A 16,230-nucleotide genomic window follows, 5' to 3' on the forward strand; every position below is an offset into this window, starting at 1 on the left:
TTTGTATGGTGGAGTGAAAGTTTGGTATTTGGCCCAATGTTTTCCCGTCTCCTCACTTGCCTGCCTCGTGAGTAAACCCTTTCTCTGCTGCAAACCTCAGCGTCTCGGGCTTTGGCTTGCTGCCACTGGGCAGCAGCCTTAATCAGTAAAGGCAAGTTACACGCAGAGGAGCTTCTAACAAGCTGTTCCCTTATCTGCTGCTGTGTGAGACATACTGAAGGAGTTCTGTTACGGTGCCAGCTTCTGTTAATCCTACTGGGCATGGTTTCACTAACTCAAAGGTGAACATGCAGGATATTTACCAGGCAGAGGTCTTGTATCAACACCTGTGGAAGGGAAGGGATGAGAAGGAGGCAGGGTTGGGCAGAGGGAGAAATTGCGCTGTGATACGGGACCCACAGAGGCCTCAGCTGACCTCGTGGGGGCACCTGAAGCTGGAGTGACTCCTAGGATGTATTTAGCTGGAAGGTTTTAATATGAAATAAACCTTGCTGCTCTAAACAAGTTTGAATTTTTTTTTAAAATTTATTTGTCTGTGTCGGGTCTTAGTTGCAGCACATGGGATGTTTCGTTGCAGCGCATGGCCTCTTTGTTGTGGTTCATGGGCTTCTCTCTAGTTGTGGTGTGCGGGCTCTACAGCACGTGGGCTTAGGTGCCCCGGGGCATGTGGGATCTTAGTTCCCTGACCAGGGATTGAACCTGTATCCCCTTCATTGGAAGGCGGATTCTTAACCACTGGACCACCAGGGAAGTCCCCTGAAATCTTCCTTATAGTGCTGACAAGACAACTTAAAATCAGGTCTTGATTACAGCTTGGGCATTCTATTCTACATGGCCTGAACATGCCTGCAATACTTGAATTCAAGTCAGAGATAATTTCTCTTGAAAAAGTATCAAATATTAAGGCTTGCATCAGCCCCCTTGAAGCATCAATATGATGTGAATGCGGACAGACCCAGGAGACCTAGCACCAGATTGTCCAGGGGCAACCCATTCCCACCTGCCTCTCCCTGCTTCACTTATTTGTCTGTTTTGAAGTCCTCAATCAACACATACATTCTCATTATAAAAATTCAAACAGTGCAAACATGTACAGAGCAAACTGTGGAATCCCTCTTTCACTATGGCTGATTTGAAAAATCTGTGCTTTAGGTTTGGGTGGATCCAATAGAGACAGCACTGCACGAGAGAAATAAAGAAAAGCAGTCTTTGGCAATAGCAACATGCTGACATAGTTGGAGAGATGGCATTTTGTCCTGGTGAGCACAAGACAGCAGGAGGGCTGGGACCTGGTTGCCTCAACACACTCGGCTTTAATGGAGAAAAAAAAAGTGGAGAAAACTTTAATGTGTCTGCCACCCTCCCAGGCTCTCTATGCGGATTCTTTAAGAGGATGAAGGAGCTTTGTGGTCTCCATCCACAAGGAGGTTTGGCTGGAGGGAGAAACACTGCAGGCACTGATTTGGGAAGGTTTTGATGGGCTTCCACTCCAAAGTGCTACAACTTACAGCAGCCTAATTTATACAATTGAATGTAAAATGATCAGCCACTTTTTTGGGCCAACTCTTCCTTGCTTTTCTGGCAGAAACTGGTAGGTGAGAGCTACTGAATGGCATGGTCCCATCTTTGGCAAAAGTGGAAGGATTTGCATACAGGAAGTGACAGGAGGGACCCTGGGAACCCCTGGGCTCCCCTTCTCCTGCCGTGACCCAGGCCCTGGCACCTCTGCTTCCCCCTCTCTCTCCATCTCCCCTTCCTGTGCCCGAGACCCAGCCCTGAGCAGTCTCGTCCTCCACATCCTGCGTTTCCACTTCATCCAGTCTCAGCTCAGGCATGACACACGGATCCCACTCCTCAAGTAGTGATTAAGTTGGTCACTACTGAGGGGACTTGTTGTGACATGGCTTCCAAGTTTTAAAAAATTAATATTGGAAAAAAAAATCCAGACAGTTAGTGGTCTAAATGAGCACGAGGGTGAGAGCAGTTCCCTCTGGTTCCTGTTGATGATGGAGCCCTAGTCCTGGAGGGACGGAGAAGGTGAACTTGGTGGACACATGGCCCGTGTTTAGTCCTTTCATCTATTTGGTGTTTTAATCCTCATTACATTTTTCTGAGTCCCTTCCTGCATCAGGCCCAGTCCCCTTACAGAGCTCACAGACTGGAGAGGTAATCAGAGTGTGAGCAGGTCCCAGGTGAGGGCAGAGGGGGCTGTAAGGGGTGGTGAGGATCATGAAGGGCTTCATGGAGGAGGTGACCTCTGAGCTGGGTCTCCAATGACAAGTCATCATCTAGCCAGGAATTTGCAAAATGGAGAGTGTTCCATAGGATGTTTGTCTTAGGGTGAGAATCTTGAAAAAAATATCCTTGCAAATATTGTCTCATTATGTATTTGGCCAGGACAACCAGTAAATTCTCCTGGCAGTATCGAACTTTTATTTCCTTCCAGGAGGTCTCCAAAGGTATACCTATTCCATATGTGGCTCAAAACCAATAAGCCTTTTTATAGCTTAACCATGGACAAAAAGATGTCACTAAAGAAGGTGAAAAGAGAGCAGCCCCCATGATCCAGAGTCACTCCCAAAGACAGCCAAAGAAATAAAGAGTAGATGAACAGAGGAAAGGTTTATTTCTAGGCACACAGGAACCAATCAAAAAAGTAACTAACGTGTTAATGATGAAAGTTAAAGGATTATAAACCTCACTTCATAGGGGAAAGGGAGAGGGAGAATTGGCTTCTATGGGAAGAACAGATGGGTTTCTTCAGGAGAGACTAACGAGTTCTTTGGAAAACAACGTGTTATAAGAAAGTTTGTGATCATGTTTGTCTGTCTGTGCGTGAGTGTTCTCTGCATCTTCTTCAGGGTCATAAAACACCTCACAGAAGGGATTTATGGTAGGTTTATTTTGGTCTCTCTCCTGGGAATAGAAGCCACCCTGAAGAAGGAATTTATGGCCGTGGTCATTTCTCAAAAGTTTCTGCTTTTATTCAGATAAGGGGAACTCCGAGAAGGCTTTTTTTCTGTATCTGTTGAATGTCAAGTATATTCAGGGTTAATTGTCTTTATACCAATCGTGGGGTTCCACCTGACTCTCCATACCTCCAACGTTTTCTTCTTTTTCAAGATTCCTTGATCTGTTTTGAGCCCCTTGCATTTTTCACGTGAATTTTAGATTGGTTGTCAGTTTCTGCAAAACACAACCTGGGATTTTGGTAGCAATTCTTTGACTCTTTAGATCTATTCATGGAGTAGTTCCACCTTAACAGAATTAAGACTTCTGACCCATGACTATGGGATTATTTTCCAGAAATTTAGAAATTTTTCTTAATTTCTTTAACAAGCTATTGTTGTTTTCAGTGTGCAAGTCTTTTTGCGTTTTCTCAATGTCATAAGATCAGTGTACAAGTCTTATCCACCTTTTTCCTCACTTCTACTGAATGCTGATTCAGAACATACACAACCTCCTGGAGAAACTTGCCCCAACCCTGCCGTGTACTGCCACCTAGCTGGCCTGGAACTGAGTCACCGAAAGCCTTTGTTATTTACTTAATTCTTAATTCCTTTAGAATTCATTATTGTCATAAGTATTTATTGTCCTTGTAATAAATCTTTTAAAAATAAAAAAGAAATAATGTACTTTAGTTACTCCATAGATGAAAACAAATGGATCACGCGACATACGACTTTAATCTTTGTAGAATTATTAAAGTAATACACACATTATAAAAATTGAAGTATCACCTAAGGGAGAAGAGAAGAGCTTTGCAAACCCCACCCCCAGAGGCGACTGTCATGGATGGCTTGGTGCATCTCTCTCAGACTCTGTCTCTCCTTCTGTCTCTCTCTCTGTCTCTCTCTCTCTCACACACAACCAGATTCATTTACATCTATGTTGATTTCACATATATGCAGTCTTACAGATGGGATCCTGGGTGCAGACGGTTGGTTACATGCATCCCACATATACACCCTGAAGTCTCCCCTGTCGTCAGGTAGAGACCCTGCAACCACTTTCCCAGCTGCACAGCATCCATTCATCCGTGTGGACCAGGACTGATGGATCCCACCCCCTCTCCATGAACATTAGTGTTGTTTCCAATCACCTTCTGTTTCAGCCAGTGCTGTGATGAGTATCCTTGAAATGACATCTTTGAAAAATGGTGCAGGGATTGTAGTGGGATCGACTCCAAGAGTCAGCACTGCTAGTAAAGGGTCACACCTGTGGGACTTTGATGGGTCCTGCACACTGTTCTCCCAGAGAGGAGTGTCTGGTCACTCTTCCCTCTAGGGGATCTGCTGGGGCCTCTTCTTCCTCACTTTGTCCCCTGGGCTGGTGGTCACCAGACTAGAAACCTGCCAGCGTGATGGTGACGAAAGCTGTCTCCATAGTGTTTAGTTTGCTTGTGTCCTCATCTGAGAGGCTGAGCATCTCTCACATACACTGGCCATATGCACGGCCTCTCAGTGGAATTGCATGTGTTTGCTCTCTTTTTAGAACATTGATCTTCAAGAGGTTTTTGGACCACAGGTATTCTCCGGCCTTGGTTATGAGGAATGCTTTTCCAGTTTGTGTGTGTTGGCTCCTGCAAATCAGTTCATTCTGGGAACCTTCTGTCGTGACTACTGTGGTGCTAGTTAGCTTTGTGATGACAAAGCCAACTCCTCTCCCTGCCTGTTTATGAGAAAAGGCCTGAGTCTGAGCCGCTATAGATTCTCTAGATTTCTTGGCACATGGACCGAGCCCCACCCTCCCATCCTGCCAGACCCCTTGTACAAACACCTGCATTTGAAGAGTTCTTTCGCCTCATCCAGAAAATAAACAGCACACGCCCCTCCCCCCAATACCCAACAAACAAGCAGACAGACATCCAGCTGGCCTCCTTCCACCTCAACCTCTCCAGAGAGCCACTCTCTTAGAAATACCTTAAGCTCAATGACATACCGCTGTCTCCCTTTCTCTGGCACCATGCCAACCCCGGGTGAGCCCCGTCTTATGTGGGCACGACGGCACCACTCAGGTGAGCCGGAGACAGTACCCCGAAGTGGCCTGATGGTACCACCGTACATTGAAAATGGCCTACACACCAAATCGGCCTTAAACACGGTGGTTCAGAGACCAGAGATGTGCATGCGCCTCCGATAAAATCACTGCTCAGGAGACCCCAGCGTCTGTCAGCGATCTTCTCCACATTTCTCTGACCTTTACTCTTCCTCTTTTCAGCTGATATCTTGCTAGATCGTTCATGGAGAAGTTAGATCCCATTTGGCAAGCAGAATCATCTTCCCAACACATGAGAAGAGAACAGGCACAGGCCCGCACCCATCTTATCCCTCCTTGCCTGCCCCGCCCGTCATGTCAGAAACATGTGTCCCTCCTCTTGTCAGAAGCCTAACCCCAGGTAAAGGACTTAGATGTAAAGGAAACCAGAATATTGTCTTGAGCTACGGACACTTCAAAAAACAAAGCAAAAACAACTCCTCCTCCCTCCACAATACAGCAGGTGCAGAAGGGCGTTCTGAGCCTTCTCCTCTTTCTTCCTGGAAGCAGCAGATAACATGTCCCCCGGCCCCACCCCCAGAGGAAGACGCCTTCCCTCTGCTGGAAGGAGAGTGACATTGCGATTGTCAAGGGCAGAGAGTGGAGAGTGAGAGAATTCTGTGCAAACAGACCTTGTTCAACCTAATTCTCAACCTCCTTAGCCTCCCCACATAGTGTAGTTCCTTTTCCACAATCGCCTCTGTGTTCAACCCAACAGAAAAGAATTTAGGTTTCGCCACTTCTCTGGGTCTTTCTTCATTTCCTTAGAGGGCGCCCTGGTCAGGTAAAACTTGTGGGAAATAAATGTGTATGGTTCCGTCCTGTGAGTCTGTTTCACGCCCATTTAATTCTCAGGACCAGCCGTCAGCTCTAAGAGGGTGGAGGTCAGGTTCGGTCTCGCCACATCTTCCCCGCCGGCACCTTTGAATTCTACCTGCTTCGTTGGCTTGAGTCCTCAGCATGCTGACATGCTCTCAGCGACCATCTTCAGAAGCTCTGTGAACGTGGGCTGCGTCTTTCAAAATGAAACGCATTCATCCTCTACGATCCAGCCCTCAAACTCCTTGGTACTGATGGACCTAAACGAGTCGAATGCTTCCATCTACACAGAAACTTGCCTCTGGACGTTTACGGCAGCTTTATTCATAACTGCCAGAACCTGGAAGCAACCAAGATGTCCTTCGGGAGGTGAATGGACAGATAGACGGGGCTCCATCCATGCAGCAGAATGTTCTTCAGCACTGAAAAGAAAAATGAGAGAGAGAGGGAGCCACGGGGTGACAGGTGGGGCACCTTAACTGCATGTCACTCACTGAAAGAAGCCAGTCTGGAAAGGTGGCATAGCTTAGGGTACCAACTACCTATGACATTCGGGAAAAGGCGAACCACGGAAAGGGTGGGTTGCTAGGGGTTTGTGGCGGGGTTAAGGGGTGGGGTATGATAAACAGGTCAAGCACAGAGGACTTTCAAGGCAGTGAAACTATTCATTGTGATACATTCATGGCGAGATACATTTGTCAAAACCCATAGAATGTACAACACCAGGAGTGAACCCTAGTGTAAACTCTGGACTCTGATGACCATGATGTGTCCATGTAGATTCAGCGATAATGACCAACACACAGAATGTTGATAGGCTAGTTGGGGAGAGGGAAACTCTGAGCACCTGTGTGGGTGGGCGGAGGGGGTGGATGGAGAGAGCAGTAACAGCAGAGCAGGGGGCACGTGGCACCTCTCTGTACTCTGCCCAATTTTGCCGTGAATTCAAAACTTCTTTAAAAAAATAATAAACCCCATTTAAACAAAGAAACAAATGAACATTCCAGTAGCATCACATGACTCCTCCTCTTCAAGTCCTCAATTTGCCTGGGCCACTTGAGAGTCAAACTTCAGGAGGCACTTGGCCTTTCAATCAGCATCCTTTCAAAGTTTCATCTGACGCCCGCTCTTTATCTCACCACACTCATTTTTACACATTTTTAATTAAAAAAATTTTTTTTGCCTGCAGCGTGCAGCTTGCCGGATGTTAGTTCCCTGACCAGAGATTGAACCTGCACCCTCAGCAGTGAAAGCACAGAGTCCTAACCACTGGACCACCAGGGAATTCCCCAACACTTAAAAAATATATATTTATTTATATATTTGGTTGCAACGGGTCTTAGTTGCGGCAGGCGGGCTCCTTAGTTGCAGCATGTGGGCTACTTCGTTGCGGCAGGTGGGCTTCTTAGTTGTGGCATGTGAACTCTTAGTTGTGGCATGCATGTGGGTTCTAGTTCCCTGACCAGGGATCAAACCCCGGCCCCCTGCATTGGTAGCACAGTCTTACCCACTGCGCCACCAGGGAAGTTCCCCCTTCTCTTTTTTTTTTTCTCTTTATACCTGAGGTTTTTTTTTTTAAAAAATCTTTATTGGAGTATAATTGCTTTACAATGGTGTGTTAGTTTCTGCTTTATAACCCCCTCCTCTTTTTAAGATAGTGTTTTCTCTTCTTTTGTAAAATTGGTGTATACTTGACAGGCAATATTATATATTAGTTTTCTGGAACACAACGTAGTGACTTGATATTTTTATACTCTACAAAATGATCACCAAGATAAGTCTAGTTACAATTTGTCACCATACAATGTTATTACAGTATTACGGACTCTATTCCCTATGCTGTAAACTACACCCCAGGACTTTTGTTTTATAACTGGAATTTGGAACTTCTCGATCTTTCTCAACTAGTGCACACATCCCTCCACTCCCTCCCATCTGGCAGCCACCAGCGTGTTCTTGGCATCTATGAGTCCATTTCTGTTTTGTGGTGTTTGTTCATTTGTTTTGTTTTGTAGATTCTACATATAAGTGATATCGTAAGGTAATTGTCTTTCTCTGTCTGCTACATCTCACTTAGCATAATGCCCTCTAGGTCCATTCATGCTGCCATAAGATTTCATTCTTTTTATGGCTGAGTAATATTCCAGTGTGTGTGTGTGTGTGTGTGTGTCCAGTTTTCATACATATACATGAAAACTTCTTTATCCAATCGTCTATTGATGGACACTTTGGTGGCTTCCACATCTTGACTATTGCCAATAAAGCTGCCATGAACATAAGGCTGCATGTATCTTTCTGAATTTGTGTTTTGGTTTCCTTCAGAAAGATGCCCCCAAGTGTAATTCCTGCATCATATGGTAGGTCTATTTTTAATTACTTGAGGAACCTCCATATTGTTTTCCATAGTGGTTGTACCAATGAACATTCCCAACAAAAGTGCATGAGGGTTCCCCTTTCTCCACATCCTGAGCAATACTTGTTATTTGTTGTCTTTTAGATGGTAGCCATTCTTTGAGGTGTGAGGTGATAATCTCACTGTGGTTTGGATGTGCATTTCCCTGATGATGAGTGATGTTGACCATCTTTTCATGTGTCTTTTGGTCAACTCTATATATTCTTTGGAAACATGTTTGGTCTTCTGCCAATATTTTATTTGGGTTTTTTTTTTTTGGAGGCTGACTTGTGTGAGTGAGTTCTTGGTCTATTTTGTGTATGAACCACTTACCAGACATATTGTTTGTAAATATTTCTCACATTCAGTAGGCTGCCTTTTTGTTTTGTGGATGGTTTCCTTTGCCATTGAAAAACTTTTCAGTTGGATGGAGTCCCATTGCCTTATTTTGCCTTTGTTTCCCTTGCTTGAGGCGACAGGTCCAAAAAACATTGCTAAGACTGATGTCAAAGAGTGTACTGCTTGTTTTCTTCTAGGAGTTTTATGGCTTCATGTCTTGTTCTAGTTCTCCTAAAAATTCCATTGGTATTTTGCTAGAAATGGCATCAAATCTCTAGATAGCCTTGGAGTGTGGAATCCTTTTAACAATACGAATTCTTCTCATCCATGAGCATGGTTATGTCTTTCCATTTGTGTCGTCTTCAGTCTCTTTCATCAATGTCTTCCAGTTTTCTGAGTATAGGTCTTTCACCTCCTCGGTTAGATGTATTCCCAGGCATTTTATCTTTGTTAATGTCATTGTCCATGGGGTTGTTTTCTTAATTTCTCATTCTGACATTTGGTTGTGGGTGTATAGAGATGCAACCGATCTCTGTAGATTGATTTTGTGTGCTGCAACTTAACTGTGCTTTCTGATGAGTTCTATTTGGCTTTGGGTGTCATCTTCAAGGTTTTCTGTATAGAGCACCCTGTCATCTGCAAACAGTGACAGTTTTACTTTTTCTTCTGCCATGAGATTCCTTTTATTTTTATTTTTTTAAAATCTAATTACTATGACTAGGACTTCTTAAACCATGTCAAATGAAAGTGGCCGGAATGGTCAGGGTTAGAGTTAGGTTTAAGCATAACTGGGCCTCTTCCCCTTCCTCTCTCTCCATGTCTCTGACACCTCCACGAAGGACAGGACTAGTCCACAGTTACAAATGGCTCAGGGAGTTGAGCTGGACCATTGTTTTTCTGCCCCCTAGTCCTGGGCATAGTTTTGTGTACTGTCCGTGTATCTTCTTTGGCCAGGTGTCCATTCAGATCTTTCCCTATTTTAATTGGGTTGTTTGTGTTAGAGTTATTTGTATGTTTTGATAAAAAACGTTTATTCGATATGTGTTTGCCAATATTTTTCTCCTGGTTTGTGACTTGTCTTTTGATTTTCTGAGTAAGGTCATTCACAGAGTACAAATCTTTAATTAAGTCCATGTTATTGCTTGTTTTCATTTTTAGATTGCCTTTTTGTGTTGTGTGTTAAAACTCCAAAGTTCATGATTTACATGGGCAAACCCAAGCTCATGTCAATTTTCTTCTATAATTTTGAATAGTTTTGTATTTAAAATTTGCCTGTGGGGACTTCCCTGGTGGCGCAGTGGTTAAGAGTCCGCCTGCCAATGCAGGGAACAAGGGGTCGATCCCTGGTCCGGGAAGATCCCACATGCTGCAGAGCAACTAAGCCTGCTCGGCACAATTACTGAAGCCTGCGCGCCTAGAGCCCGTGCTCCCCAACAAGAGAAGCCACCGCAATGAGAAGCCCGTGCACCGCAACGAAGAGTAGCCCCACTCGACGCAACTAGAGAAAGCCCCCATGAAGCAACGAAGACCCAACGTAGTCAAAAATAAATAATAAAATAAAATAAAATTTGCCTCTGAATAACTTTGAGTGAATTTGGTATAAGTTGTAAAGTTTGCATCTACATTCATTTCATTCCAAATGGTTTCCAATTAATTGTTCCTTAACTAATTTTGGAAAACGTTTGGGATAGAGACTCCATTTCAGTTTGAATTTCCAGTTTAATGGATTCAGCAGTTCTGTCAGTAGGAGCCGCTGTCTCCAGTGACCTGTGAGGGAGGCGCTGCCTGCACTTCCTGCACTGACCACATGGTGGCGCCAAGCTCCCCTCTCTGACCCACAGCGTATGCCTGTTCCCTGCGGACTCGATTCTGAGCGCAGCTGAGAGGAGTTGTGCCTCCTCCGGCGCGGGGGCGGGGGCTTCGGGTGGGACGCCCGGCTCAGCGTCTCTGCTGAGAGGAGCTCGGTCTCCGTCTCCTTAGGACTCGCTGGGGTTTCGACTTCAGGACAAAGTGGGGCTGCGCCCACGCTGACTAGGGAACAGGTTTCCTGAGGACCCAGGTGATGCCTGAGGGAAAGGTGAGGAGACAGTGAGGAAAAGTGGGGAGAAGCTCTCTGTGGGCGACTGACGGCTGAGGGGGTCCCTCTTCATGTGACCGAGGAAGGGCTTGGTGTGGAAAGCTGGGTTTTTGGTCAGGTTTGTGTGCAGGGTAGCCAGCATGAGTTATGGGGTGTCCAGTTTTCCCAGCACCATTTACTGTGGGGAGTGTCGTGCTCCGTGGTGTGTCCTTGGTCCCTTTGTCATAAATTAACTGACCCCGTCCGTGTGGGCTGAATTCTGGGCTCTCTGTCCTGTTCCTATGGTCCCTGTGCCTGTTTTGAGCCACTTCCGCACTGTTTTGGGGACTGTAGCTTCGTGAGGTAGTGTGAAGTCAGGGAGGGAGATGCCTCCAGCCTGTTCTCTTTTTCAGGGTCGCTTTGGCTATTTGGGGTCCTTTGTTGCTCCACACAGATACTAGGAGGATTTGCTCTATTTTGGGGGAAAATACCGTGGAATTTTGGGAGGGGTTGCATTCACTGTGTCCATTGCTTTGGGTAGAATGGGTATTTTAACAATATTAATTGTTCCATTCCCTGAGAACAGGATGTCTTTCCATTTATTCGTGTGTTTTTCAATTTCTTCGTCAATGTCTTAAAGTTTTCAGTGTGCAGGTCTTTCACATCCTTGGTTAACTTTATTCTCAGGTATTTTGTTCTTTTTGATGCATTTGTAAATAGGGTTGCTTTCTTTCTCTTTCTGATGGTTCATTATTAGTGTTTAGAAATACAACTGATTTCTGTGTATTGATTTTGCAACTTTACTGAATTCATTTATTAGTTCTAATAGTTTTTTTTGTGGAATGAGGTGGAAAATTGGAATTCAAAAATCCCACTGTTTCTATCATATCCAGGTCGTCCACAACACGGAGGACAGTGGCTCCTAATATAACCTTCCCACAGTGCCTCTAAATGACATGTGGACTTTGGGTGAACTGGATCTGGGTAAATCTTGGCTTCTATATGGAAGTTTGATTTTTTCTCTGCTTTTCTGGCATGCTATTGGCATACATGATATTTTGAAAAGTAATTTACTTTCCAGTAATTTCAAACATACAACTTTACATGCATAAAACAAGTCTTGTACCTTGATTAAATATACTCCTAAATATTGATGTTGACATTATTTAAAATGGAATTGTTTTCATAAATTCTTTTTCAGATTATTTTTTGCTAGCATATACATATAAGACAGATTTTCATGAATTGATATTTTGTTCTATAACTTTGCTTAATTAGTTGATTAGCTCAAATAATTTCTTTGCTGATTTTAGGTAGTTTTATATATAAGATGATGTGACCTATGTTCTGTGAAGAGACACAGTTTTAATTTTTCCATTCACCCACGGATGCCTTTAATTTTTTCCTCAAGAGTCTGGGTAGAACTTCCAGTCACTACTGAGTAACGGTGATGGGGGCCAGCTTCCTGGCCTTGCTCCTGATTTCAGGAGTAAATCTTTCAGTGTTTAACGTTGAGCATGATGTTTGCTGTGGCTTTTTGTACTACTCTTTTCCATATTGAACAAATTTCCTTTTAGTCCTGCTTTCTTGAGTGTTTATCATGAAATAACACTGGATTTTCATTGTAGTTTTTTTGCATTAATTGATATGAGTATGTGTTTTTACTTCATACCATTATTGTGATTTATTACATTGCTTACTTTTAATATGTTGAGCAACCTGAAACTTCTGGTGTAGAGATACTTGCTTATGGCATTATCCATTTAAAGTTCTGTTGGTTTCATGTTGCTATTATTTTATGATAGATTTTTACATTCATATTTATAAGTTATATTGGGGTAGTTTTCTTTTTTGTCTTTATTTTTAAATCTTTTTTTAAATAGTGGTTTTATTTCATTTTATTTATTTATTTATTTTGGCCACATCCCATGGCTTGTGGGATCCTAGTTCCCCAGTCAGGGATCGAACCTGAGCCCTTGGCAGTGAAAACACAGAGTCCTAACCACTGGGCCACCAGAGAATTCCATAGTTTTCTTTTTAAAGATGTATTTGTATAATTTGATTAGATTTGGCTCAGTGTAAGTGGTTTGGAGGGTTAGCATTAGGGCTGGGACTGGTGTGAGGGCTGAGGCTGTGTATGGTTTATGATTGCTGTTAGGGTTTACGTTTTATGGTTATGTTTTATGGTTATGACTTATTTATGTGTATGGTTAATGAATGTATTTTATGGTTTATGGTTTGGTTATGGTTATGGTTTTGCTTATTGGTTAAGGTTTATGGTTTTGGTCTCAGGGTGTTAGCGTTCTGTGTTAGAGTGGGTGTTAGGGTATGGGTTAGAATTGAGGTACAGGTACGATACGGGTAGAGTATGGGTTAGGGTAAGGTACAGGTTTAGGGTACGGGTTAGGGCTAAGGTTAGGTCAGGACTTCGGGTCAGGACCAGAGTTTAGGGTGAGGATCCATGTCAGGATTAGCGTCAAGGTTGAGCTCGGCCGTTGTTTTCTGCTCCTCCAGTCCTGGATTCTGATTGATAGATGAATGAAATGTCTGCTCTGGTCACTCACTGTTTCAAATTGAGCTCAGCCTTAGTCAAGTGTTCTTAGGGCTTCAGAGGTCATGCAGGGTTTCCCTCCACCCTCCGTTCTGGGAAGTGTGATGCAGGCCCCACTCTGTCTGGGCAGCCCCAGGTCCAGCATGGCCCTGACATGCAGGTACTAAGTAGACGTGTGTGTGTTTATATAAGACTTGGTGCATCAATCTGCCAGCCCCCAGGTGCTGCCTTTTTTTAAAAAAATTAATTAATTAGTTTATTTTTGGCTGTGTTGGGTCTTCATTGCTGCGCGGAGGCTTTCTCTAGTTGCGGTGAGTGGGGGCTTCTCATTGCAGTGGCTGCTCTTGTTGCAGAGAACAGGTTCTAGGCACGTGGGCTTCAGCAGTTGTGGCTCGCGGGTTCTAGAGCGCAGGCTAAGTAATGGTGGCTCGCAGGCTCTAGAGCTCAGGCTCAGTTGTTGTGGCGCACGGGCTTAGTTGCTCCGCGGCATGTGGGATCTTCCTCTACCAGGGCTCAAACCCATGTCCCCTGCATTGGCAGGTAGATTCTTAACCACTGCGCGACCAGGGAAGTCCGGTGCTGTGTTCTTGAGGGCTGGTGGGGCCCTCCTGAGACTGGATGGATCCTTTGTTCCATCTGCATGGGTGTATAAGCAGGTCTCAGAACAGCCCTTGGCCTCTGAGCTTCCAGGCAAGCATCCATGTTCCCCCAGCTCAGGTTAGCCTTGGCCCCTCAAGACCCCGTGGCCAATTACTGAGCTGATTGTGTCTTTACTCTTTAAAATTAAATCACTCTCTCCAAGAGGGCAAGAGGTTTACTTGTGGACTTGCTTAGGGTTAGGGGTAAGGGGTTAGGGTTAGGGGTTATGGGTTAGGGCTAGGGCTAGGGGTTAGGGGTTAGGGTTAGGCTTAGGGTACGGGTTAGGGTACGAGTTAGGGTACAGGTTAGGGTACGGCTATGGGTTAGGGTTAGGGTACGGGTTAGGATTAGGGTATGGGTTAGGGTATGGGTTAGGGTACAGGTTAGGGTTAGGGTATGCTTTAGAGTTAGGCTATTTATTAAACCTCTTCCATTCTCCAGATATCACTTAGCACGGAAAGGAATATTATTTGGGGTCCAGCCAAGGAGAAGACTTTAGACTCTAGGATAAGACAAAGAACACACACATTATAAATAAATCACATTAGGATTTTGTTTTTAACCTGTACATTAAAACACTAGTGCTTAGGAAATCTAAGGGAGACAGAAGCAGTAAAGGGTAGATTTATGGGAATAACATCACAGATTTTCTGTAGAATACATAGATTTTGACTGGTTAGAAAGTCAAGGGGGAATGCTTTTCTTCTGAATATATAAACCCTCTTGTAAATTGAGCTGTTATTGGAAGTTAGAAATTTTTTGTTGCTGTTGTATTGCTTTGTGTTTTCATGATTATTCTGCCTGCATCTCCCTTGTTAAACCTTTGATTTGGGGAAGAGTGCCATTACTGGAAATGAGTTCACAGAATTATTCTCAAAAACAGAAGGAACTGGTTCTCACCTAAATATTAAGAACTAATCTCGGGCTTCCCTGGTGGCGCAGTGGTTGAGAGTCCGCCTGCCGATGCAGGGGACACGGGTTCGTGCCGCGGTCCGGGAAGATCCCACATGCCGCGGAGCGGCCGGAGCCTGTGCTCCGCAACGGGAGAGGCCACAGCAGTGAGAGGCCCGCGTACCGCAAAAAAAAAAAAAAAAAAAAAAAGAACTAATCTCTATACTGGTGTACTAACAGAATTATGATTCAGGGATAATAGTTCTACGAAATGTAGTTAAACACACAATATACATTTTTTCTTTTAAATTTCCATTGTTACTTTTTAAAAGTACAATTATAATTCAAGTTCTTTGTAACAAGTGAAATTTAAAAAGATTAAAGGAAAAGAAAATATTTTAACACTTGCCATCCTTCCGCACTCCCTGAAATGACCAGCATAATGTATAGCTTTCTCATTTTATTCAGGTGTTCCTTACATGTGGAACATCATGTTTCTCACTGTAGAAAAACAGGTTGAACTCTCACACCTTTTATAGGCTACATAACAGTCCGTAGAACAGAAGTTCCAAGTATTTCAGACTTAGCTTTTGGAGGGACACTCAGGTTACTTTCTGTCTTATTTTATTGTTCTGCTAATTTGTTTTAACCCCAGAAAAATATTTTTTTAAATACAAAAAAAAATTAAGTTAAGGGTAAGGATTAGGGTTTAGGGTATGGGTTAGGGTTCGGGTACAGGTTAGGATTAGGGTACAGGTTAGGGTTAGCATAAGGGTTAGGGTACGGGTTAAGGTAGAGGTTAGGTTACGGGTATGGGTTAGAGTTAGGGTATGGGTTAATGTACATGTTAGGGTTATGGTATGGGTTAGAGTTAGGGTATGGGTTAGGGTTAGGGGATGGGTTAGGGTTAGGGGATGGGTTAGGATTAGGGTTCGGGTGGGGTTAGGGAACAGGTTAGGGTATGGCTACGGTTTAGGGTTAGGGTATGTGTTAGGGTTAGGGTACGTGTTAGGATTAGGGAACGGGGTAGGGTTTGGGTACGGGTATGGGATAGGGTTAGGGTTTGGGTTCAGGTACGAGTTAGGGTACAGGTTAGGGTATGGCTACGGGTTAGGGTTAGGGAATGGGGCAGGGTTCGGGTACAGGTACGGGTACAGGTTAGGGTTCGGGTATGGGTTACGGTACAGGATAGGGTACGGCTACGGGTTAGGGTACATGTTAGTGTTAGGGTAGAGGTTAGGATTAGGGTAGAGGTTAGAGTGAGGGTTAGGGTACGGGTACGGGTTAGGGTACAGTGTAGGGTTAGGGTACAGTTAGGGTAAGGGTTAGGGTTAGGGTTCGGGTGGGGTTAGGGTACAGAGTAGGGTATGGCTACGGTTTAGGGTTAGGATATGTGTTAGGGTATCCATTAGGGTTGGAGTACGTGCTACGGTTAGGATACGGGGTACGGGTTCAGGTACGGGTTAGGGTACAGGTTAGGGTATGGCTATGGGTTAGGTTTAAGTT

This window comes from Globicephala melas, chromosome 18 (genome assembly GCF_963455315.2).
Source record: "Globicephala melas chromosome 18, mGloMel1.2, whole genome shotgun sequence".
NCBI classification, from domain to species: domain Eukaryota; kingdom Metazoa; phylum Chordata; class Mammalia; order Artiodactyla; family Delphinidae; genus Globicephala; species Globicephala melas.